The sequence below is a fragment of the Protopterus annectens genome, chromosome 8.part0 (assembly GCF_019279795.1).
Source record: "Protopterus annectens isolate FY-2018-M chromosome 8.part0, PAN1.0, whole genome shotgun sequence".
NCBI classification, from domain to species: Eukaryota; Metazoa; Chordata; order Ceratodontiformes; family Protopteridae; genus Protopterus; species Protopterus annectens.
In genome coordinates, this window is record NC_056741.1 from 25,492,693 (window position 1) to 25,511,597 (window position 18,905).

Consider the following 18,905-nt stretch of genomic DNA (forward strand, 5'->3'; position numbering starts at 1 on the left):
GGTACAGGTGGCTCTGATGTTAAAGTCAAATTGCTCACCTGTATCTGGCTGTAGAAAACAAGAATTACTGTTAATATATGTACAGAAAGAACACTTCCTACATGGGATAGTTGTCCCTTGTATGACTGGCCTATTAACATCTCTTGGGGACACAAAGACGTCTCCTTAGGGACTTCTTATTTCTAAAAATAAACTGGGGTATAGGGTCTACGTATTTACTAACTTGTTCATCTGTAGTTAAAATGTTCCAATTTTTCTTTATAATATTAGTGTACTGACTAATGTTAGATAGGGTTGACTGGTATTAGATAGGGATAGTTATGATAGTTCTATGTATTTAATGTTAAGTAATCATGCCTTCTACGTGTGATAACACGAGCCAAAGTTAATGAGATGGCCATGAAGGTGGACTCTAGAATTAAGGAGTTGAATTTTCTAGGAATTATAGATGAGAGTTTATGCCAGTATTTTGCTGTTTTACACCCCTCTATACCTATGATACAGGGATTACCGCAGGTACATAAGGACGATTTAAATCCCCCTATGAGACCAATTGTGACTGGGGCCAATTGGTGTACTGAGCCTGTATCTACATACATTGAGAAGACCTTGAGACCCATGTTGAATAAATCAGAATATATACTAAGGGATACGGAACATTTCCTTAGGGATCTGTATGCATATATTTCTGAGAAAGGGCTTGGAACACATGCTATTAGTCACGTTAGATGTCTCATTATTTACCAACATCCCCAATGATTTGGGCATAGAATATGCAATTAAATATATGGAGTCTAATTTTTGTACCAATAATACTAAAATAGTGCAGATAAGGGAGTTATTATGTTTGGTATTAGAAAATAATGTGTTTATGTTTAGAAAATCCATCCATTGGCAGGTCAATGGCGTAGCGATGGGCACCTCATGTGCGAACAGCTATGCCAATGCGGTGATGGCCACATGGGAAGGAGAATTTTAGTAGGAGGTCCCTTTAATAAACACATTTTATTTTTCAGGAGGTTTGTAGATGACCTTTTCCTTTTATGGGAAGGTACATCTGAGGTGCTGATGGAGTTTGTGGATTACTTAAATAGCACTGCATACTTTCTGGCATTTACAGTGCAATGGTCTGATATGACCATAGACTTCCTAGATGTAACCATCGTTAGGGACAATAGGAATATGCTTAGTACTAAATTACATAGGAAATCATGTCAGGTCAATCATCTACTCAGTAGAGAGAGAGCATGCATCCACAGTACGTTTTTAGGAATGTGGTCCAAAATCAGTTCTGTAGGGCCTCTAGACTGAATGTCAGTGAGGGAGACTTTCAACAACAGATACATACCACCAGCATGGAATTAGTACATAGAGTGTATGATAAAGACATGATACAGAAGAATATACAGAATGTGATAAATATGAGAAGTACCTGAGCTAAGCCCTATTTTTCTGAACCAAGGCAGGATGTTAATAGTTCTAACCTGAACAGAAGACATAATAATGTAAGAATGTCATTTTGTTATTCCAGTAACATTAGTCAGTACACTAATATTATAAAGAAAAACTGGAACATTTTAACTACAGATGAACAAGTTAGTAAATACTTAGACCCTATACCCCAGTTTATTTTATGAACTAAGAAGTCCCTAAGGAGACATCTTTGTGTCCCCAAGAGATGTTAATAGGCCAGTCGTACAAGGGACAACTATCTCATGTAGGAAGTGTTCTTTCTGTACCTATATTAACAGTAATTCTTGTTTTCTACATCCAGATACAGGTGAGCAATTTGACTTTAACATCAGAGCCACCTGTACCAGCAGACATGTGATATATCTAGCTATGTGCAGAGTCTGCAGCAAATTTTATGTTGGAAAGACTGACAGGATGTTGAAAGACAGGATCAGGGAACATGTATACCATATAAGTAAGTGAAGTATGTTTAATGCGCTGGCCAAACATGTGGTTAGTATGGACACTACACACTGTTTTAGTTTTTTGGTCATAGGACTAAACCATGGTAATAAGAGAGGAGGGGATATTAGTTGAGAACCGAGTAAATGGAAGCTCAATGGATCATAATATTGAGAGCAAATGCTGGTCATGGCTTGAATGATTGTATACCATTAAGACCTGCTTTAAAAGCTAGACCACTACGTAGAAAGTGAAAAGTAGGGTATGGCTTCACAACACCTTCATGGTTATATGTATACATATAAATATATATATATATATATATATATATATATATATATATATATATATATATATATATATATATATATATATATATATATACTGAATACTGGAGCATGTATTGTTTTATACACACATGACTATTGCATACATTTTATATGGATGGAATTTGGGATGTGTCTCTTTAAATATGTATTTCATTTTGTCATGTGATTTTAATTCAAAAGTTAAAAATGGTGCTTTTATACATTTTATGTTACACCTGATGAAGCATTTGGTAAAAGCACTTGTGTATTTATTAAAACTTTGCCTTTTAACCTGGAGCCTTGCCTACACTGTTTTTTATCATGATACCCAGGATGTGATATGTCCATCTATGATGATGATACCCAGGATGACCAGAAGGTCCATAAATCCCTACAGCAACCTCCCATGAGACCGATTGTTGCTGGTGGTGGTTGGGCCACAGAATCCATGTTGATTTGTGTGGAGAGTAAACTGGGACCATTGGTCTTGAAAATACGTACCATTTTGAGAGATACCACACAATTTTTGAATGATCTGGATATGTATGGAGAAGGATCTGATTTAAGCAACTGTTTAATGGTTACCCTAGATGTACAAAGTTTATTTACTTCTATCTCAAATGCCTATGGCATAGAAGCTGTAAGGGAGATCTTGAATAATAATATGAAAGCTATAGATAATGATGACATGATTTTAATATGTACATTGTTGGATTTGATTTTGTCCAACAACGTGTTCATGTATGATGGGAAGGTGTCTTTACAACAAGGGGTGTCACTATGGGCACCCCATGTGCAAATTTGTACGCTACTTTAGTGGTCTACCATTGGGAAACACAGCATTTGTTTAATAACATCTATAGTCCCGTTATAAAGTTATACAGATATGTTGTGGACAACATTTTTATGCTTTTGGATGGGGAGAGATCCTGTTTATCCAGTTTTGTGACATACTTAGAATCCACTACACATTTTTTAAGATTTACTGTGACATCTTCATCTAAGAAAGTGGATTTTTTAGATGTATCTGTTTATAAGGATGAAACAGGAAATGTCACTAGTGGTTTGTTTTGAAAACCATGTTGGTGTAACAGATTACAGCAGCATGCATCCCAGACATGTGTTCTCCAACATTATAAGAGGACAATGTAACAGGGTTAAGAGGATCTGTATGGATAAAAAAGATCTGGAGAAAGAAGTGAATACTCTGGAACACTTGTTTATAGACAGGGGTTATAATGGTCCAAGTATTGGTAGAATAAGGGATGAGGTCTTCAAAGATAAAGACATTGAAGAGTCAAGCTTTGCAGCTTGGTTGCCTCTAGGTAAAACGAATAGACAAAACAAAGATGGGAATGTCCATTTTATTACCAACTATGCCAATGACAATAATATCATGTGTAATATAATAAAAAAGAACTGGCATCTCTTGACAGCAGATAGAGCTACTGCCAAGATTATAGGTGATATGCCCAAGTTTACTTATAGGAACAACCAAAATTTGAAACAATTATTATGTAAAGATAAAAAGCTGAAGCATGATTAATGGCAAATGTTAGGTACTTTTTCATGTATGAACTGCAGGATGTGCAATGCAGTAAGTAAGATGCAATGTTATAAGCACCCTATTTTGAATTTTGAATTTAAAACCTAGATTTTATGCTTCATGTAGCTTTTGCTTTGGGCATCCACCGCATTTGCCACATCCTAGCTATAGGTATGAATTACTGTAAGCAAAATGGGTTGCGTTATTACCCTCTCTCCACATAATGAACACAATTGCAAGACTAAAAAAAAAAGACTGGCTTCCCATCACAGCAAGGGTAATATTACTGCTTACCTCTCTAATGTTCAGACTGCTTCACAGTAAATACTGCCCCACTATTTCCAATAAATTATATAAAAAAACTATCCATACAACATTAGGGAGACAGATTACAAAGTACTAAACTCAAACTAGTTAAAGATTTCAAGCTGGTATACCAGAAGGAGAAAATAATCTACAAAATAGTACAGGAAATTCAAAACATCTTACTTGGCAATTAGGAAAGATACCAACTATCATTCCTTCAGAAAGAAAGGATAAGCCACACTAAAGAGACATCCAAACTTAATTGCTTTAGTGATACTTGCTAGTCTATGCATCTAGCCCAGTAGGAATATAAAAAAAGAGGCTAAGATATTAATTCATTCATATTAAATAATGGATCTAAAGGAAAATGACAACCTAAAGTAAACATATTTAAATATGTAAATATATAAATAGCTGCATTAAACAGAGATTAGTTCTGGCAAAGTCATTGTCCTCATGTAATAGACACCATGGTGCCCTGTGTCTCTGTATTTAGGGGTGAAATCTGTTATCAATAAACATAAAAAATAATCAGCATTATCAACACAAGTATAAAGTTTTTCAAACAGCATCTTTCTCCCCTTTTCTATTTTATGTTCAGATGAGTTCTAAGTCCTTGTATAGGGGTAATCTAAAGAAGCAATATAAGCCTCACAGTCATTTTCTTATATTATTTTATGATGCATAGAAGACGACTTGTTATTTTGTGATTTGTAAGACACAACTTATCCCTTGGTATTGTACATGCATGTCACCTTGTTTACATGTGACGTCTGGTAAGAATCATGTTGTTTTGTGATACATATATGAAAACATTCTATGTCCTTATTGTACTTGCATATGTTGACATGTTTATGTTTGGCATCCTGTATGAAACTCATATTTGTCTTTGTCATTTTACATTAATCATATATTTCATATATTTGTCATTGCAAATATGCTCAGGTCATGGCCGAAAATGGTCCTTGGACCAGTTCCCTCAACTGGTTATTAGATCGACTAAATAAATAATAAATCATAATTACAACTGGTCAGCTATGTGGTCAAAAAGCATATTAGCCATTTTATTTAACTGAGAGGGTAAACAGAGCATGTCCTTACTGCATCATCTGATATATGAATACATCAAATGAAACAGCTGGCTTGAATATACCGTACAGGGTTTCTAGTTCTTTGTTTATTTTATGTGTTTCATATTTATAACCAGCTAAGTGGACTGGTCACCACACTCTTTTCAGCTACAGTTTGAGCCATAGGCAAAGACAAAAATGTACATTGATCAATCACATTTTGACAACAACAACAATTACCTTCAGTTTTAAGCAAGCAGCATTATGAAAGTCATTTACATAGTGAAAGGTGATGTCAGCTTCGTAAGTGGAATAATGAAAAAAAATGGAAAGAAACAGTAAAGTGAGGCTAAGAGACAGTTCTATCAGTGGGGTTGAGAGGTGCAATGTCCATAGGTTAGTACTAGGCTAACTGCCCTAGTGAGCCATTGTAAGCCTAGACAATTATCCCTTGTGAGGCTCAAACCCTGCACCTTGTGTTTGTAAGGCAAACACCTTAACTATTAGGCCACCCACCCTAATTTTTATTACTAGTATTTGTAGACAGGGTTTGTTGTAGCTCAACATAGCAACTCCAGTGGAAAGAAATAATGTGGAGTAGGGTTAGGTGTTGTAAGAAACCATATTTTGATCTCTCTTTTCAACTAGTGAGCCTAGTTGAGAAGTGAAAGTGAGTTTAGTCCACCCAAATGCTAAGAATTTTTACATTTTTTAAAAGTCTCATTGCTATTAATTGAAATACAAGGAGCACTTGCAGTAACCTGTTGTCAGTTTAGGTCTGGCATTTTTTTCCCAACAACATGGTTGTTTTCTCTGAGAAATGAATTTTCTATTTCTTGGCACAATAGTAAGCCATGGTTGTTTAGAGATGGACGTGGATGGTGAGGTCTAATGTTGGAGAGGACCTGACATTCTGTGTAAAGTGTTGTCTTTAGGTTATGATGGTCACTATTGTTTTCTTAAAAAAGGAAAGATGTAATGGTTTTAACACTGACCCTTGGAAGACCCCAAAAGCAAATAACATAGAGCAGTCGAGGTCATCAGGGCCTATTGCACATTTGCCATTTATATAAAGATTCATAACTCTCTTACTGTAATCACATTTAAACATATATTAGACATCAACTTTTTCTTTTATATGGAGCTTCATTACGCTTACCTTTGTTCTTAGGTAGTTGCTAGGCTTTCAGTCCAGGGGACCATTGAGGAGCATTGCCCAAATTTCCAGTTACCCCAAAACATTGTCGGGATATGTTACTTGCTCCAGGTTAACTGGTAGGCAAATGAAGGTGATGGAAATTAAGCGCTGTACCCCAGGAACTACAGCTGACAGCCTTAATCCTCAGTGAAAGCTGCCAGACTGATGCATATTGTTATAGGTTGCCATAGCAACAGTAATAAAAAGACAGGATGAGGAGGTCTGAAGTGTTGTAAGCAACCATGTTTTGATAATTTTTTGATCATCTTAGACATTAACTTTAATCACTTATAACTATACAACAGAAGGAAGAAACTTGCAAAAAAGAGGAATATCCCAGGATGCAAAAAACTCCCTCACCAGTCTCAGTAAGAAGCTGAGATCCCTCATAAAATCCTCCAAAGCTAGTTACGAAAATAAAATTGCCAAAGATTCCAAGGACAGCCACAAGGCATTCTATAGTCATGTCAAGAATCTAAATGGCAATGCTCAGATCTGCTCTGAGCTACAACAGAATGGCATTAAATATACTGATCCCAAGGATATTGCCAATATCCTGGCAGACCAATTTAGTGCCAACTTCACCCCCCTCTCATCCCCTAAAGGGCCCATCTCAATACCAAAAGATTGCCAAATTCCGATAATCATGGCCACACAGGTAGAAACCGCATTCTCCAAAGCTAAGAATACAGCATCCATGGGACCTGAAGACATCCTGGGCTGTGTACTACATGAACTACAAAATGAACTGGCACCTCATCTAAGTGTCATGTTTAATCATACCCTCACCTCAGGCTTCGTGCCCACTGAGTGGTGCACAGCTACAGTTATCCCGCTCCACAAGGGAGGATCCACCTTGGATCCTGGGAACTACCGTCCCATCAGTCTGACAAGCCTGATTTGCAAGGGCATGGAACGCATTATCATGGAACTTATAAACAAAGACATTGGCAACCTTCAAACACTGGACCCCACCCAGTTTGGGTTTGTGAAGGGCCGATCTTGTTTCCTGAATCTGATTGACTTCTTTGAATCAGTCTCCAGAGCTGTGGACAAGGGTAAGGCAGTCCACACAGCCTATCTGGACCTCGCCAATGCCTTTGACACCATCCCCCACTCTGGAATCATAGATAAACTTACTAAGCTGGGCATAAATCCCTACATCACTCGATGGGTTGCTAACTGGCTTACTGACAGAACCCAGACAGTAAAAGTAGCTGACTCCAAATCCAGCTCCAGACAAGTGACAAGTGGAGTACCTCAGGGTTCAGTCCTGGGACCACTCTTGTTTGGCATCTACTTCTCTGAAGTACAGGCCAACACTAACTAACTAACAAAGTTTGCAGATGACTGCAAACTGGGAGCCATTATTGAATCCCCAAATGATGTGGATATTCTACAAAAGGGCCTTACAGAAACAGATGCCTGGTGCCAGAGCCATGGGCTCAAGCTTAATGCCAAGAAATGTATAGTTATCCCCTTTGGAAAAAAACATGTACCCATGAATTACCACATAGGTGGCAGGACACTAAACATCGAAAGTGTGATGAGAGACTTAGGGACACAGGTGGACAGTGGTCTCACTTTCGATAACCACATTGCCACAACAGTCAGGAAATCCTTCTATGTGGCACACCTCATCACTAAGGGCTTTTCATCCAGAAAAAAGGAGGTCATTGTCCCACTGTACTCATCCCTCATTAGACCCATTATAGAGTATAATGTCCCATTTGGTATGTACCTCACAAGACATCTGCAACAGCTGGAAAGGCCACAGAAATACCTCACTAAAAGAATCACAGGCCTAAAGCAGATGCCATATACTGACCATCTAAAAAAACTTCAGCTATACTCTGTGGCATATCATCTACTCAGAGGTGATCTCTGCTTAACATACAAGGCCATGTCAAACCCTGAGCTGTTGGACATGCTCCACTTAAAGAAATCCCAATCCCTCAGAGTCACACGCTCCAGGGATCTAAACCTTGTCATCACAATGAACAAAACATGCTGGAGGGATAGGTTCCTGACCCAGAGACTCCCCATACTCTGGAATAGACTGCCCATACATATCAAGCAGAGTGCCTCATTGGCCCTCTTCAAAAGGAACCTTGATGACTGGATGGGAGATAGGAAATTCACCCCGGGGATCATGTCAGTCGCCCTGCTAGACAGGGGCCTGGAGAAGTAAATATTGTGGGAAGAAATATCCAGGGAATTGTTATGGCTAGGCTTGCATAGGCCCTAGGGCTGATAGCCTAGTACCAACCTATGAACCTATAATATATATTATGCATTAACTTTGCCATTCGTGTATATCTTTCCTCCCTAGATCTTCTCTGGAAAAGGGCTGCAACCAAATTGGACAACCTGGTTAAGAAAACATAGATAGATAGATAGATAGATAGATAGATAGATAGATAGATAGATAGATAGATAGACAGGCGTACAGCTAACAAGCTACATAGATAGATAGGTATTGGGGTGGATGGTGGATGGATGGCTAGACAGAATGACAGATATAGAGACAGTACTCTGTAAAGGCATTTAGCTGCTCACCTACTGAAAAGTTGGAATAAATACCATTCTTTCTGTATTACCAAACTAAAAGCAACTTCAACGACTGGAGTATGTTACTTACTCCACTTTTCATTGACCTCACGTAGTTACGTTGCAAAGCGGGTGGAAGAGGTCTCCCTCCCCATATGGGTTACTCAGTCAATGCAGACAGAATGTTCTTTGATCAAACGGTTAGAGGTTAAGGCAACCACATCCCTCTGTAAAATCTGTTTGAAGGATGGTCATCCAAACATAAGAGTGGCGTTATCAAGGCTATCTTTGCGTATTTCATTGAGTATTAGAGGTGACATGCAAGGTGATCTAAGGGAATAACTATTTGATTTGAGATGGTTAGACATATTAATTTAGATGAAAGAAATAGATTATAGAAAGTAAATAAAACTCGAAAGCTAAGAAAATTGGTAAAGTGAATGAACACTGTAACCAGTACTTTTAAGAGAAATTCATGTGATATAACAAAAAATAAATAGGATACATTACTGTTCATCTAAACTAATAACGGATAAAGTATTATCACAAAATGAAGAGTATGAAGGGAAAGGAAGGTAACAAGCATCATCAGAGCATTTAAGACAAGAAGTACCACTGTTAAAGCGGTGGTGCCAGTAATATCTAAAGATCGTGAAGACCCATCGCATTCAGCTTCATATGGGCACGCTTCAATTGTAAACTATAATTATAAAGTGTTTATGTCTGTAATGGCTTAAAGAATGGCAAAGGAGATGCCAAAATTGATAAATATGGATCGATGTAGTTTTGTGGAGGGGAGGCAAACCTTTAACAACATTAATGCAACAATGATGATCCAAAGGGATGCAGAACGTAAGAAAACACCACTGCTGTTGGTGAGTGTCGATGCAGAGAAAGCATTCAATTGAGTAAGCTCAGATTTTATGGGCAGGGCAATGGAGGCATTTGCATTCTCTGATGCATTAATACGGTTAATTAGCAGGATATATTAGGGATTGGAAGTGAATATTAAACTGCGGAGGTTCCTCTCTCTGATAAGTTTTGTTTCTTCAAAGGAACTAGGCAGGGGTGTCTTCTTTCCTCTCTGTTATTTGCATTATATTTAGAACCACTGGCAAAGAAAATAAGGGCCTCAGAAATTCAAGGATATAATTGGTATGTTACTCAAGAAAAGCTGGCTTTATTTGGAAATGATATAATTTTGTACCTGATAAAACCAGAAAAGGACATTTCATTATTGTGGAACATTCTGAGACAGTTTCATGTATTTTCAGAATGTAAAATGAATGAAGATAAAACAAAGGCAATAGCCATAAACGATGTACCCACAGAAAAATTGGTTCAGCAATACCAATATTTATGGGGGACACAATAAAATGAAGTATTTAGGAGTATGGCTTAAAATGGATTCTGTTATGGCAGCTAAGGATATATGAGAAGAGACTAAACAGAAGATAATACAAAAACTGAGAAAATGGAAGCTGTATTTTATGGATATGGATATCAAGATACAAGCAGTAGAAATATTTTTAGTACCTTTAGCTTTATACGCAGGTCAGGCATATTTTTATCAACCAGAGGAGAAGTTGTGGATAGCAATTAATAAAGAGTTGAAGAATTTTATCTGGGAGGGGAAGAGCACAAGAGTCAAGTGGGATAAACTGATCCTTCCAATAGAACAAGGTGGTTTGGGGTTACTTGATTTGAAGGGGAATTTTAGAGCAACACAGTTAAGGCTCCTATACAAAACACAAGCAGAAAGCTATAATTCAAAGTGAAAAGGGATAATGATGGATAGAGGGGCTCAAAAAACAAGGGGAGACTTGGATTTTGGATGTATTTCCTTAAGTAGAATAACAATAGCCATACAGAATATTATATTCATAAAGTAGCAGAAAGTAATCTAAGAACTAATGATTTTGGGAATGCAGAAATGTGATTCAGCTGATAGGGATGACTGCAATTGGGGGTACAGAGAATAGGCAAAAGGGGGCTAGAATTTACTGGAGAAAACTGGCAAGGGAAGCAAGGTATTGGGGGCAAATAATCTGAGAGGGAACAGTAATAGAATGGGATGAGGCCATGAATTTATTTGAACTGCAGCCCAGAGATTGCCTTCCCTATCAAGGATTGATGTCAGGGTATAGGCAAAGAGAATGGAATAGGGGGGGTCCTAAGTGAAAGACCAGCACTGGTAGAGTTTTTAGTAGAATCTAGAACAGAAACTGCTGTTAAAAAAGATAATTAGCATGTCATATAAAACATTGCCTGACAACTATAGGAATCAATCAGAGGAGGTTAGAAAGAATTGGGAACCGAGACTAGTCAAGCAATTCATAAAGAAACAAAGGGAGGATATACGTATGGCTCCCAAATATGCAAGAAAGTCCAGAAGATTTAGGATTTTTGCTTGGAAGTGTTTGCAAAGGTAGTTTTATACCCAAACAGACTCAAAAACATGTCCTCAGGTAGATTGCAAATGTTGGAGGTGTGATGGGGAAGAAAGAGATAACTGGGTGCTTATTTTTGAGTGTAATGAATTGGCAAACATTAAAAATCCCCTACAGACTACACTGTCAGAAATGGGAAACAAATTGGTGCAACTAAAGAAATGATTATTTGAACTGTGATATAGAATCTAAATTGCCTAGATGGTGTAAGGCTTTGCTAAGTTTAATTCTGGTGGCTGCCAAAAAAGCAATTACTAGAAAATAAAAATCAAAGTCTAAACCAACCGTATTAGAAACAGCGAATGTAGTAACAGAGATAAAAAAATGGAAGTGGGATCTTTACAAAAGGGTAGAGTAAATTACACAAAAAAATGGGAATTGTGGGAACAATATATGCAAAATAATGTTTTAGAGGAATGAGGTTTAGGGGAAGGTAGTGAATGAATGTACTATGTAGTGTTTGATTAACAATGACTGTAGACAAGATTACATGTGATGTATAATGTTTGCAACTGAAAATATGTTAACATGCTTTGTTTTCAATTATATAAATGTATGATTGTCTGTGTCATAAGCGATAATTCAGTAAAGATGTTTTTATTTAAAAAAAGAAATATCACTGTTAGAAGAATACAGAAAAGGGAACAGATCATCAGGGCAGCACAGTGGTGCAGTGGTTAACATTGTTGCCAAACTGTAAGAGGTTCTCCAGTTTGATTCTTGGCTGGGGTGCCTTCTGTGTGGAGTCTGCATGTCCTCCTTGTGTTAGCGTGGGTTTTTTTCTGGTTTCCTCCCACATTCCAAAGACATGCGTCTGGAGCATTTCTCCCCAGGCCTCCGCTAAAAATAGGATCTGTCCTAGTCGGACTTTCCCAGTCAACAAATGTTAAATAAATAAATATCATCAAAGATACTAAGTTGTGGTAAAAGCAGTGTACAGTATCAAAACAGACCAGGATTTGTTTTACACTAGTTCCAATAATAAACTGAAAATATCAGCACACTCAGAAAAAACTTAGAAGGTGTGTAATTAAGCCCCCTTTTCATCAGAAGGCCATAAATGAAAAGCTCCAGAAAAATAGGAAAGTAGAAATAAAGGTTCAGCAGGGCACACTAGTAACACTAATTACATTATTACATAGAAGAGGTAAAGACATGGCATTATATACATAAGTACAGAATGCCGACATTAATTATTTTTATTCATTTGTTAACTGGGCAACCCCACTTGACAGAACTTTCTCTTTCCAGGGACAATTCAGGAGCAATGGCGGGTGAAATGAATTGCTCAAAACCATACATTAGGCACATGAAGGTAGAAGGAATCAAACCCAGGATCAGGACTACAACAACTCTGAGCTTTAATTGTCTACACTATTTAACAGACAATTTTACAGAAATGGGTCTTTTGCAGTTAGCAGTTATGTTGTTTGAAGATGGATATGAATGTGTCTTTGATTGCAAGAATCAATCTACGCACTAACAATGACATTGCAATGTCACTTGAATACAGAATTTTTGTTTTGTTTGTATCATGGACTGGGTGTAAAGGCCGAATTTTAAGTTATGTCCCATTATTACACCTGCTGTTTGTGGTACTTATGTTTTATTGGTGAACAGTACATTAAAACTGTTGAGATTACATAGAGGAAGAGGTAAACAGGGGGGGGGGGTCAGGAGTAGTTGAAATTGTGGTAGACAAAATTTCTGTTTTAGAGAATGCAAGCTGGATTTTAGTTTGGAGCTGATTAATGTTTGAGGCACATAAAGGTATTGCTGTATCATTATAAAGATATTGCAAAGCAGGAAACCTATCTTGTGGAACACATACTGTTGTGGGTTCAAGGCTGGACAGAGAATTTTGCAAATGGGCACACTAGAAGCACAGGCTAGGATAATTAACAAACCACTGGATGGTGTTTTTTTCAAGTCTAAATCTCACTCTCATGATGTTAACAGCAGGTTTGACACTGTATTAGATGCCTTGGAGGGGTCTAGAAATCCAGATGCAATTTTTTTCTCCCGGATTAGGCTTTGATTGACGAAATCTACAAAAAAGGTTACAAAGGACTGTTTCAGTCTTATGGCCAGAATGGAATATTTGTTGAGTTGGAGAAAGCAGATTATTTTTGTAAATGTAGCTCTTCTAATATATTTCTGAGTGAAAATACAATAGCTTTACACCTGTTATTAGTGGGTTCTACACAGATACCACCCTTATTTTTTATTTACACTTTATTAACCTGGTTAGTTTCACAAGGATAGTGGCCTCTTTTCAGAGGAGACACAAGGTGATATTGTTATACTACTAGGAGAAATTTGGCCAAGGCATTGGGGAACTTTCTCCACTCATTTTGATAGGTGCCATGGAATCTTTCACATCCACCTGAGATACCACCAATTCAAGCAGTTAGGACCTCGGTTTAATGTCATCCAATGGATAACAGATTCCAGAGTGCAATAACCCCTTATGCTCATTGCAGTTTGAACAATCCATCTACCTGTTATGGGAACAGAACACAGAACCTTCTGCATCAAAGGTGAGTATACTACTTGCTGCACCAGTAACACATGAAATGGAATAATGTATGGCCACTTTGGGGGAGGGGGAGATACAGATCCATTTATGGAGCAACTCACAATTACAGAGATGGGATATGCAGTAGCTTTTGTTACTATGTAGGATATTTTTGTAGGCTGTCAGGTGCTAATGATGTAAATTTAAGTGTTTGCATTTGTTTCTGTTTAGTATTTGTATAGTTCTGGATGAGTGAAAAAAAAATTACTTTGACCGCTGAAGGAATATTCAGCTGAGAATTTTTAATGTTGTTGGCAGTTGTTATTGAATTTGCATACAATACCAGTGTTGGTCCCTTATGGAAATGGACAAGGTTGCAGTTTTGTCCCTGGCTTCAGAAGCTCATTTATAGATGACTAGAAGGTTTGAAGGGTTATTTTACTAGGATTGCTGAAGGCTGTTTTAGTAAAATTTCCTGGCATTTTATATTTTGTTTTCTGTTGTGTTTCTTAGATGCAAGTAATTCTGAACACTACATTGGAAATTTGCCTTGGTGTCATCTGTTCCGTGTTTGAGCTATTTGCTTCATAATTAGTTTTATTTCTGATGCAATCCAGGGTGAAGGGGTCAGATATTGGTCTGTCTCTTTTTTATATGGTGTACTTAAGCAACATAGTACATTAAGAAAGGTTTTGTTAAGTTGTTGAGTTAACAATTTCATCTAGCTGGAGATGTTTTAGGGGTTCCCAGTTACATTGTTTGGATACTGATACAAATGTGTCTTTAAGTTTTATTCCTTGCTTTGTTGAAGTATATGTTTTTGACAATTTTACTTAGATTCTTGCTAGTTTAACTAGAGTAGGGATCACTTACATAGTCCAGCATAATACCTACATGTGAGGTATTACAAGGGTCTGAGGTTAGTATCCAGTCTTTAGTGCTTTCTTTAACTGCTATTTTTATTGATTCATGACTTGTTATACAGCTAATGAGTTAGATCATAACAAAGAACTTAATTGTTGGATGAGAAAGATTTTTGGATTCATATGACCAATTAGTGCTTAGATCACTTAGAATTATAATCTCCTAACTGACAACATAACGCTTGTCTTCTTTCAGCTACTGCATCTCTGTTAAAATATTTGCTGTAACCTCTGCTATGACTCTCACTTGCTCCAACTTTTAACATCTTTGCTTTACTTTTCCAAGACACAGCTGAAAACAAATCTCATTGAGTATAAAAAAAATTTGTATCCAGTTATCCAAAAATAAACAAAACACATAAACTATATATGCATGCTGAGACTTTCACATACTGCAACATTAGTGCTAAGCTTTATGCCATCCTTACCTTTTTATTCCCAAGCTGTCATACACTGTTGTATTATTCACTGAATAGGTAATTTAAGCTTCCTAAGGAAAACGGTATCTTTTTATATGTCACTTTTTTTTTACTTTAAATAATTAACATGAGTACCAGATATGGCCAGAGTCTTGACTCATATTTATGTTAGAGATCTGTGTACTTTAAGAAAGACAAATGAACAAAAATCGGACAAATGAACACAAATCGGATAAAATCAAACAAATGTATTATGTTTATTTTCAAGAATTGCTGAGTAGGAAAACATATTTAATATTACAATAAATAAATAGACAAATAGGGTACATATTCTATAACACTACATTATTTTGTTATAAACAATTTACATTTATATTACTTTATATACAGTAGACACCGCTTAAATATGACCACAACTATAGTGGTTAATACATTTTGCTGTCATTTCTTCAAAACAAAATCTAAATACAATTCACTACAGTGTAACAAAAGTTGACTAGACTGAAGCAATAATGTGAACTGAATGGCCCAAACCAACCAAGAGCTTAGGATAGCTCAGACTTGTTTTTGAATCAGAGTTAACGATGACAGTTGTACCACAGCACTGTAGTACTACAGTAGCCAACTATCATCAATTGCCATTCTTCTAAAGAGTTGGCAATTTTAGTTACTTTTTTTAACAAATGCATTTTGTACTGTGTGCCATCAGCTCTGTTATGGCACAGACTGTTATATTCTTACTGGTGCTGACTTTTATTTTGTATAATGCATTTCAGTATTACACAATTGTGAGTTTAGGTAGTGGTATGCCCAGTTAACAGAAATGCAGCCGACCATTACAGTGACCAAATCACTCACACACAGATATGGTCAGCATCTTCCAGTGAACGGCTTTGCATTATTTACCTAAATAAACATCTCTTTATTCCTTTCCTAAATAATTGTTTGTTATATTTTTATCTCTCTTGAGGTTAAGAAACCCTTTATTCAACCATGTTAAACTCTATTGTAATAAATGGGATTTTTGCTGATTCAGCAGTCATGGGTTCTTTAATCCTATGGCCTTTTGGTAAAGCTTTAGTAGGAAGACTGTGCCAGCGTTTTTGCAGACTGAACATCTTCTAGGGGAAAAATGACCAGATCATGAATCTCACCATCATCTCTCTTTCATGATATCACCTGCCAGCTTGTGTTATCCATCCACAGTTACTATCCCACCATGCAGGAAACGTGTATCTCACACTCACTGGTTAGTCTGTGGTCACCACCTTGTCCTGCACAAGTAATGAATCCTGGTTCCATGTATTTGCCTTTGTATAACCAAACCTCTCTCTGCATGATTAGTGAGTCTTGTTGTCATCTGCTTACCTGCAATAACTTCATCACTCCCTGAATTAGAAGTGCTGTGGTCATCGGCCTGTCTGCTGTCTGTCATAACTCCACCCCTTCCCACATGAATAGTTAGTCCTCCTCCCACCTGTTTGCTTATGATAACATATCTCAATTATAGCTGCAGATGTCTCTGCATTACTGATTATATGCTGTTCCCTGTGTCTATCCATACTGTAGTTCTAGTAATTTTAAGGGGTAATTACTTCTTCCCACAGTTTAAAATCAGCTACACTGCAACTCATGCTTGCGAAGAGAGACCCTACAGTTGGCTGCAGAGGTTGTATTTCTATAAACGCTTCATACATATTTCATACAATCACTATCATATCCATAGCCGTGCATGCACTCTAATAAATGTACACACGCTTACTTCCAAAGACATTAATAGAAATTACATATTAAATACACACACACACACACACACACACACACACACACACACACACACACACACACACACACACACACAGCATGCACAGCTATGAGCGATTGTCAGTTCATCTACGGCATGTCTTTCGGGTGTGGCTAGAAACCAAAGCACCTGGCAAAGTCCTAATTGGACACAATAAACTGGAGAACCAAGTGTTGTGCATCAGTAGCATGAATCATTGTATCGTTATAAATTCACATATCAAAATGCACATAGACACAGTATAATAAATACGCATTAGGTATCATACACCAAAGTATGCACACACACACACACACACACACACACACACACACACACACACACACACACACACACACACACACACACACACACATGAGCGCAGGTACTTAAATAGTTACAAGCATGTTTTTAAATAAATATATAATGCATAAAAAAATAAACTGTCATATTTACATAGTGAGACACAAAGTTTTTTATAGCCTGCCATAAAAACATACTGCTATAAATCTAGCCACATAATTACGCACATAGCAAAATTGGAGACATTGTCTAATGAGCAAAAGATTATCATTATAAGCTGTGGTCTTGGTCAGATTCGGGTTACTCAGAATGTGGCTGGGGAGCACTGCTCTGTGATGCAGGGTCTCTGGGTAGAGATACAAAGGAGCTGACAACAATGATGGGTTAGGGGAGGGTGGAACATTGCTGGCATCACAGAAACATGGGCCAATGACAAGGCAGGGAGGGAACACAGAGGTGCCTGTATATAGGCTGTTTAGAATAACAGAGAAGGGAGGTATGTAAATAAATCAGCACTCTGCATAAAGGAGGGTATCAGATGTGAGGTCAGAGATGTGAAAAAATACCAAACCAAAAGCAGAATAGGGGTGCATACAGGGTCAAAAGCTAGGTCAAGTGCCTGGCAAGTGTTGGTAGGTAAAGGGTGAAGCCTTTGACTGATACATTAAGGGAGAAAGATGAGAAATGGGACAGTACACTAAACACCGGAAGTGTGATAAGGGACTTAGGGACACAGGTGGATAGTGGTCTCACCTTCGATAACCACATCGCCACAACAGTCAGGAAATCCTTCTATGTGGCACACCACATCACTAAGGGCTTTTCATCCAGAAAAAAGGAGGTCATTGTCGCACTGTACTCAACACTCATTAGACCTATTATAGAGTACAATGCCCCATTTGGTATGTACCTCACAAGACATCTGCAACAACTGAAAAGGCCACAGAAATACCTCACTAAAAGAATCACAGGCTAAAGCAGATGCCCTATGCTGACCATCTAAAAAAACTCCAGCTATACTCTGTCATATATCGCCTACTCAGAGGTGATCTCTGCTTAACATATAAGGCCATGTCAACCCAGAGCTGTTGGACATGCTACACTTAAAGAAATCCAATCCTTCAGAGCCACATGCTCCAGGGATCTAAACCTGGTCATCACAATGAATAAAACATGCTGGAGGGATAGGTTCCTGACCCAGAGACTCCCCATATTCGGGAATAGACTGCCCATACTTGTCAAGCTGAGCACCTTTTTGGCCCTTTTCAAAAAGAACCTTGATGACTGGATATTGGATGGGAGATAGGAAATTCACCATGGGGATCATGTCAGTCACCCTGCTAGACAGGGGACCAGGGAAATAAATATTGTGGGAAGAAATAGCCAGGGAATTGTTATGGCTAGGCTTGTGTAGGCCCTAGGGCTATTAGCCTAGTACCAACCTTTGAACCTATGACCCTATAAGAGAATAATGGAATGGGGTCAGAAGAAGAGGGTAATATTCAAGCTGCAGGGTCAAGATGGAGCAGGAATTATTTGACCCCTTGGATCAGAATGGGTGTCAGACAACAGGTAGTTATACTAGAAAGGTTAGACTTCTGAATGTGGTCCTAACCG